Below are 7,267 nucleotides of genomic sequence, written 5' to 3' on the forward strand. Positions count from 1 at the left end.
GCGCTCCGGCCGGACTCGCTCCCCAAAGGGTTTCAGCCTTCCAGCCCCGGGGAGGGGCCGGCCGCGCGCCGGGGGCGGGGCAGGCGGGGCTGCCGGCGGTTGGCGCTCGGAACCTGCGCGCGCCCCAAGCCACGTGGCCGCGGGCCCCGCCCCCGCCCCGCCTTTCGGGGCTTGGAATTGGCGGGGCCTGGGAGACCACCACCTCACCCCTCCGCTTTTACCTCCACAACGTACCAGTGGAGCGCCAGGGGCTGGAGCTGCCCGTTGTCGTCCCATTTTGCAGAGGAGGCAAACTGAGGCCTGCCCAGAGTCACAGGTGGCCCGGCAGGGTCAAAGCTGTTAGCACCTTGTGGGTCCGAGGTCACGACCAGAAAGAGTTAGGCTCCTTTCCTTTAGATCACATTGGAATGGAAGTTCCATGAGGACAGGAACTGTGCCACCCTCCTTGCCCCTTCTCCCAGCGGTCTTGTAAAATAATTGGGGGAAGCCCAGCAGACGTGGGGGATTTGGTATAGAAAAGAGCACCCAACCTACAAATCAGTGATTCGGGGGAATTAATCGATCCAATTTATGGGTTAGGGTAAAACAGGAGACCAGCTAGGAGGCTCCAGTGGCATCCAGGGGAGGGATGATGGTGGTCTGGATTTAAGCAGTGCCAGTAGGGATAGAAAGAAATGGAAATATTTGAGGCAGGTTTCGGAGAATTAATGGGATTTGTTGATGGATTGAAAGGAGGGATGGATTTGCTGATGGGTTCAAAGTTCTTGAGTGCTTAGTAGAGCTGTGTACTGAGATGGGGAAAACTAGAAGAGAAATAGATATGCGGTAAGGGAATAAAGTGTTCTGTTTTGTGGTTTATGATGCAATTTCCACTTGTCATCTATAAAGATGGGTATAGGAGTCTGGAGCTCAGATGACAAACACATGGGCTGGAGATGTGAATTTGGGGCATATAAATGATATTTAGAGCACTAAAAATAAAAGACGTCACTCATGGTGAGAAGTAAAGAGAAAAATGCAGGCCCAGGACAGGGCCCTGGAGAACGCCAATATTTAGGGTTCGGGTAGAGGAGAAAAGCCCTAGAAAGGAGAGAAGGCTGGCCAGAGGCAGGAGGAAGACCAAAGGGGACCCAAGAAAGGACAGCATTTCAGGAAGGATGGAATGGTCACTTATGTCAAATGCTGCTGAGGGAAGAAAGGTGTGGCTATACATCAGAGAAGCTGTGTGTGAACTTAACAAAATCATTTTTGGTGGAGTGTGGGGACAGGTGAAGAAGGAGAAGCAGAAGTAGAGGTGGTGTGTGCAGACAAGTCTTCCAAAAGATTGGGGGTGGACTAGCACAATACGAGGGATGGAGAAGGTGGGTTCCAGGGATTTATTTGTATAGTTTGGGTGACACAAGAGCACATTCGTGTTGCTACTGAGAATGATCCAGTAGCAAACAAGAGATCAATGACCCCCAGAGAGAGGAGCAGTGACTCACAAAAGGGAGACCCTGAAAAGAGAGGGGTGTAGGAGGTCCATGTGTAAAGGCATGATTCAGATGTTTCTTAATGTTTATTGATTTTTTGAGAGCAAGAGAGAAAGAGAGAGACAGAGACAGAGCGTGAACAAGGGAGGGGCAGAGAGAGGGAGACACAGAATCCGAAGCAGGCTCCAGGCTCTGTGCTGTCAGCTCAAAGCCCAACGAGGGGCTCAACCCCACGAACTGTGAGATCATGACCTGGGCTGAAGCTGGACACCTAACCAACTGAGCCACCCAGGCGTCCCCGAAGGCATGATTCAGACCAACCAGAAAGGGTACCTGCCGTACATACAGCATGAGACCCAGGCCCAGGAGCTCTGTGGCAAAGGAATGGCCACATGTTTTGGTGGCCACTGTTGCTTAGCAACCTGTGTTGAACAAGATGTTTCAACTGAATTCCTAATTAATAGTCATTTCAACTTATGCTAACGGTTCCTGCCACTGGGGTCCCCACTCTGCTTCTTTCCCTTTCTGAAAGTCTGGTACTTTTGTTGAAATGCTCTGAAACTGGAAAGCTCAAACGTCTACTTTCTTGTACTGTTGATACATTACAGAGCAGATGGATTTAGGGACTCTCAACTTTATTTATTTATTTATTTTACATTTATTTATTTTTGATAGAGAGAGAGCACAAGTGGGAGAGGGGCAGAGAGAGAAGGAGACACGGAATCAGAAGCAGGCTCCCGGCTCCGAGCTGTCAGCACAGAGCCTGAGGCGGGACTCGAACTCACAAACCGTGAGATCATGACCTGAGCTGAAGTCTGAGGCTTAACCGACTGAGCCACCCAGGCGCCCCTAGGGACTCTCAATTCTATTTTTTTTCATTATTTTTTTTAACGTTTATTCATTTTTGAAAGACAAAGCATGAACGGGGAAGGGGTAGAGAGAGGTAGACACAGAATCTGAAACAGGCTCCAGGCTCTGAGCTGTCAGCACAGAGCCTCACGCGGGGCCTGAACTCACGAACCCGTGAGATCATGACCTGAGCCGAAGTCGGATGCTCAACCGACTGAGCCACCCAGGCACCCCGGGACTCTCAATTTTAAATGGAGGATGCCCAAGCCTGCAGGTTAAAGATCAGAGCCCTCCAATGAACTCCAATTGCCCTCTTGCCTTCTTCCCCATGGGCATCTCAGACTAAGCAGAATCCTTAATGCCTGCTATTCATCCACCCAACCTCACTCATTCATCTTCCAATTTTTAACTATTAGAAAACATACTCCCAGCATCTACCCATTTGACATGTCTTCCCAGAGTCCTTCTGGATTCCTCACTCTACCCCCTCCATACAATGAATTACTGCCTCCATCACATTTCTCAAAAAGTCTACTTTTCAGCATGCCTCGGTGGCTCAGTTGGTTAAGCGTCCAACTCTTGGTTTTGGCTCAAGTCACGATCTTGCGGTTTGGGGGTTGGAGCCCTGTGTCGGGCTCTGCCCTGCTGGTGTGGAGCCTGCTTGGGGTTCTCTCTCTCACTCGCTCTCTGCCCCTCCCCCACTTGTGCGCATGTGTGCGCACGCACTCGCATGCACGTTCTCTCTCCCTCTCTCTAAATAAATAAATAAATAAATAAATAAATAAATAAATAAATAAACTTTAAAAAAATCTACTTTTCTGCATGCCCTCTGAGTCTGCCCCATTCCAAGTAAACATCATCCTTCATCAGGATCATTACAAAAGCCTTCTAACTGGTTTTCCTGCTGCTTCTCTCAACCCACCTCTAATCCATTCTCCACACTGCAGCCAAAGAGTGGTCTTTCAAGGCAAAACCAAATTGGGGTGCCTGGGTGGCTCAGTCGGTTAAGCATCTGACTCTTGATTTCGGCTCAGGTCATGATCTCATGGTTCTTGGGATGGAGCCCCACATAGGGCTCTGAGCTGGCATCAGGGAGCCTGCTTAGGGTTTGCTCTCTCTTTGCTCTTCCCCCGCCTGAATACATGAGCTCTCTCTCTCTCTCTCTCAAAATGAATTTAAATTTTTTTTTAAAAAGCATAATCACATCAATTCACTCCCTCATTTAAAACCTACAAAGGTTTCCCATTACATTCTCCTGACAACTAGAGCTGTTCACCACCCTCCCTAACTTCTGTGTCTCGGCCTGGAATGCCCTTCCCCTGACAACCTTCTCATCCTAACTGGCTACTTCTCATCCTGAGAGTCATATCCCTTTCTAGGCGCTCCCTTCCCTACTCTACATCACAGCGCCCTGCCAAGTTCCTTCTCAGTGGAACCGTATGCTGTTTTCACTGTCTCTCTGCAGGAAGGAGGCAGTGAATTCCATGTGGATGGACAGAGATGTTCACCCATGTTTCCCAGAGTCCAGCACTGTGCCCGGCATGCAGTAGACACTAGATATTTGATGAATAGGATGATTTACTATGAGCAGATTCCCTGCCTGTGAGATTTATGGTTGTACTTTTTTTCCTTTTTTTTAAAGAAGCTCTATGCCCAACGTGGGGCTTGAACTGATGACCCCAAGATCAAAAAGTTGCCTGCTCTACCAACTGAGCCAGGCAGGTGCCCCTATAGTTATACTTTTCCAAAAATTAATAAAAGATTAAGCAACTCATAAAGGGTATACTTCTTGGCTGTTTTATTCTTCTTGGTGCTGCCATTCTGGTGTCTAACAGGATGATAACTATGATTTTCTGTGTCTAGTATGTGACAGGCCCTGCACATTTCTTAGTTCTAATTCTTACAACAACCCAGTGAGGTGACCTATTATTTCCACCGCACAAATTAAAACTTACACTCTATCTGTTTATCATGCTCAATGTTGGATCTTGTTTATTGCACTTTGAAGTCATAGACGTCTTCAAGTTGAATGATAGTAACTTTTTTTTTTAATTTTTTTTAATGTTTATTTATTTTTGAGACAGAGAGAGACAGAGCATGAACGGGGGAGGGTCAGAGAGAGGGAGACACAGAATCCGAAACAGGCTCTAGGCTCTGAGCTGTCAGCACAGAGCCCAACACGGGGCTCGAACTCATGAACTGTGAGATCGTGACCTGAGCTGAAGTCGGCCGCTTAACCGACTGAGCCACCCAGGCGCCCCAGTAACTTTTTTTTTTTAAGTTTATTCATTTATTTTGAGAGAGAGAGAGAGAGAGAGAGAGAGAGCATGGAAGGGCACATGCACGCACACCAGCAGGGGGAGGGGGAGGGGGAGAGAGTGAATCCCAAGCAGGCGCTGTACCGTGGCCCGAACTCATGAACCATGAGTTCATGACCTGAGCCCAAATCAAGAGTTGGACGCTTAACCAACTAAGCCACCCAGCCACCCCTGAATGAGAGCAACTTAATCCAGTTTACCTGATAAAGAAGGTGAGGCTCAGGGAAGGAAAGCCTAAGTCTCCTCATGAAGGAACTGGACCAAGAACCCTGTTCATGTTAAAAACCAAACAGTTCACAAGGGTCAGAACAGCAAGCTACCTAATCCAGTGCTCTACCTTTAAGAAGCAGCCTACTGTGGGGTGCCTGGGTGGCTCAGTCGGTTAAGCGCCCGACTTCAGCTCAGGTCATGATCTCACAGTTCGTGAATGCGAGCCCCACTGTTGGGCTCTGTGCTGACAGCTCAGAGCCTGGAGCCTGCTTTGGATTCTGTGTCTCCCTCTCTCTCTCTGCCCTCCTCCACTCATGCTCTCTCTCTCTCTCAAAAATAAATAAACATTAAAAAATTTAAAAAATAATAATAACAATAAAGTCCCTGAAGGGGCTCCTGGGTGACTCAGGTCATGATCTCACAGTTTGTGAGTTCGAGCCCCACACTGGGCTCTCTGCTGTCAGCATAGAGCCCACTTCAGATCCTCTGTCCCCCTCTGTCTCTGCCCCTACCCAGCTAGTGCTCCCTTTTTCTCTCTCTCTCTCAAAAATAAGCATTTAAAATAAGTAAATAAGGTCCCTGAGGAGGTGACTTGGAGCTGGAATTTGAAAAATAAAGAGCCATCCATGAGAAGAGCCACGAAAGAACGTCCCACACAAAGAAGAGAAGTGCAAAAGGTCCCAAGGGGAACTTGAGCTTGGCTGTCAAGAGCAAAAAGTGAGTGGATGGGTGCAGTAAAAGGGTCGCACAGGCAGCAGTAAAAGAAAAAGCTGTGGCCAGGTCATTCGGGGTCTTGTGGAATGTTTGGATTTTATTCAAAGTGCAAGGGGAAGCTTGCATTTCCCCTTAAGCAAGAGGATGAATTTGATCTGGTTTAGGATTTTAAAAGATCACCTGTGGGTTGAAGAAGGTGTAAACTCAAGCAGGGGCCTGTTGGAGGTCTGTTGCAGCGGATAGTGGTGGAGGGATACAGGATACATTCTGAATGGAGAACCAACAATGCTGGATGACAGCAGGGATATGGGGTTGGTGGTAGAAGGGGTTGAAGGAAGGAAAAATCAAGAAATGCTTTCACATGAATGTGGTGGACCTCCAGTTTAGAAATATTTTTAACATATATTTAGCCTCCAATTACTACATTTAGATTCTTTTTTCCTTCGTCTTTTTTTTTTAAGTTTATTTACTTATTTTTGAGAGAGAGAGGGAGAGCGCTCATGCGCACAAGCAGGGGAACAACAGAGAGAGAGAGAGAGAGAGAGAGAGAGGGAGAGGGAGAGAGAGAGGGAATTCCAAGCAGGCTCCTCACTGTCAGCACAGAGCCTGATCTCAGGAACCATGAGATCATGACCTGAGGTGAAATCAAGAGTGTGTGCTCAACTGGCTGAGCCATCCATGTGCCCCATATTTTTCATAATCTCTACTGGTAAATCTCTACAGCCACCGTGGGGTTCAAGCCCATGACCCAGAGATCAACTGTCCCATGCAGCTCTGACTGAACCAACCAGGGTGCCTCAACGTTTAGATTCTTTTTTTTTTTTTTTTTATGTTTATTTATTACTGAGAGACAGAGAGACACAGAGCATGAGCTGGGGAAGGGCCGAGAGATGGAGACACAGAATCTGAAGCAGGCTCCAGGCTCTGAACTGTCAGCACAGAGCCCGATGCGGGGCTCAAACTCGGGAACGGTTAAGATCATGACCTGAGCCAAAGTTGGACGCTTAACTGACGGAGCCACCCAGATGCCCCTTAGATTCTTAATTAGAGCACAGCATGGCACAGAGAAATAATTTGGACTAACCTTAAATTCCAATCCTATGTAATCCTGGAAAGGGTCTATACCGAAAGAGCCACCGCTTCACCTTTCTTAGGGTGATGGCCTGTCTTCAGATTTGAGCTGTTTGTAAAGCTATACTAACAGCCCCTAGAATTCTGAGTGTTTAAGGAGGTTGTGGGACATCCAAAATGAGTGAGGCAGAGTGCCTCATATTCGAGGTTTATTCAGGAAATGGTGATAGAGGGACAGTGTTGCGGGAGTTTGAGCATTTATAGCACTGGGCATAAGAATAGCACAGTTTCTGCCTGATTTGGAAATGAGTCTCTCCACTAGTCATCCTGGCGCAAGGGCACCTTAAAGTTCTAATCAGGGAGAATGCGATGTCATTCCTGGTGCCTAGAACAGTACCTATATTACGTGCTTAATAACTGTTTGATAAAGAACGAGATAGGGGTGAGAGGAGGGGGCTGGCGTGGAGAAAGGAAGCCTGCCCCAGCTTCGGCACAGCCAGCGGGCCGGGATTTTCAGATCACTATAGCAACGCCCCCTTCTCCGCGCACCCACGGGGACACTACAAGTCCCACAAGCGCCCGCGGCTTCCCCGCCCCCAGGGGCAGGGGCGTGAGGGAGCGCGGAACCGGCTT

This window comes from Acinonyx jubatus, chromosome B4 (genome assembly GCF_027475565.1).
Source record: "Acinonyx jubatus isolate Ajub_Pintada_27869175 chromosome B4, VMU_Ajub_asm_v1.0, whole genome shotgun sequence".
In the NCBI taxonomy this organism is placed as follows: Eukaryota; Metazoa; Chordata; class Mammalia; order Carnivora; family Felidae; genus Acinonyx; species Acinonyx jubatus.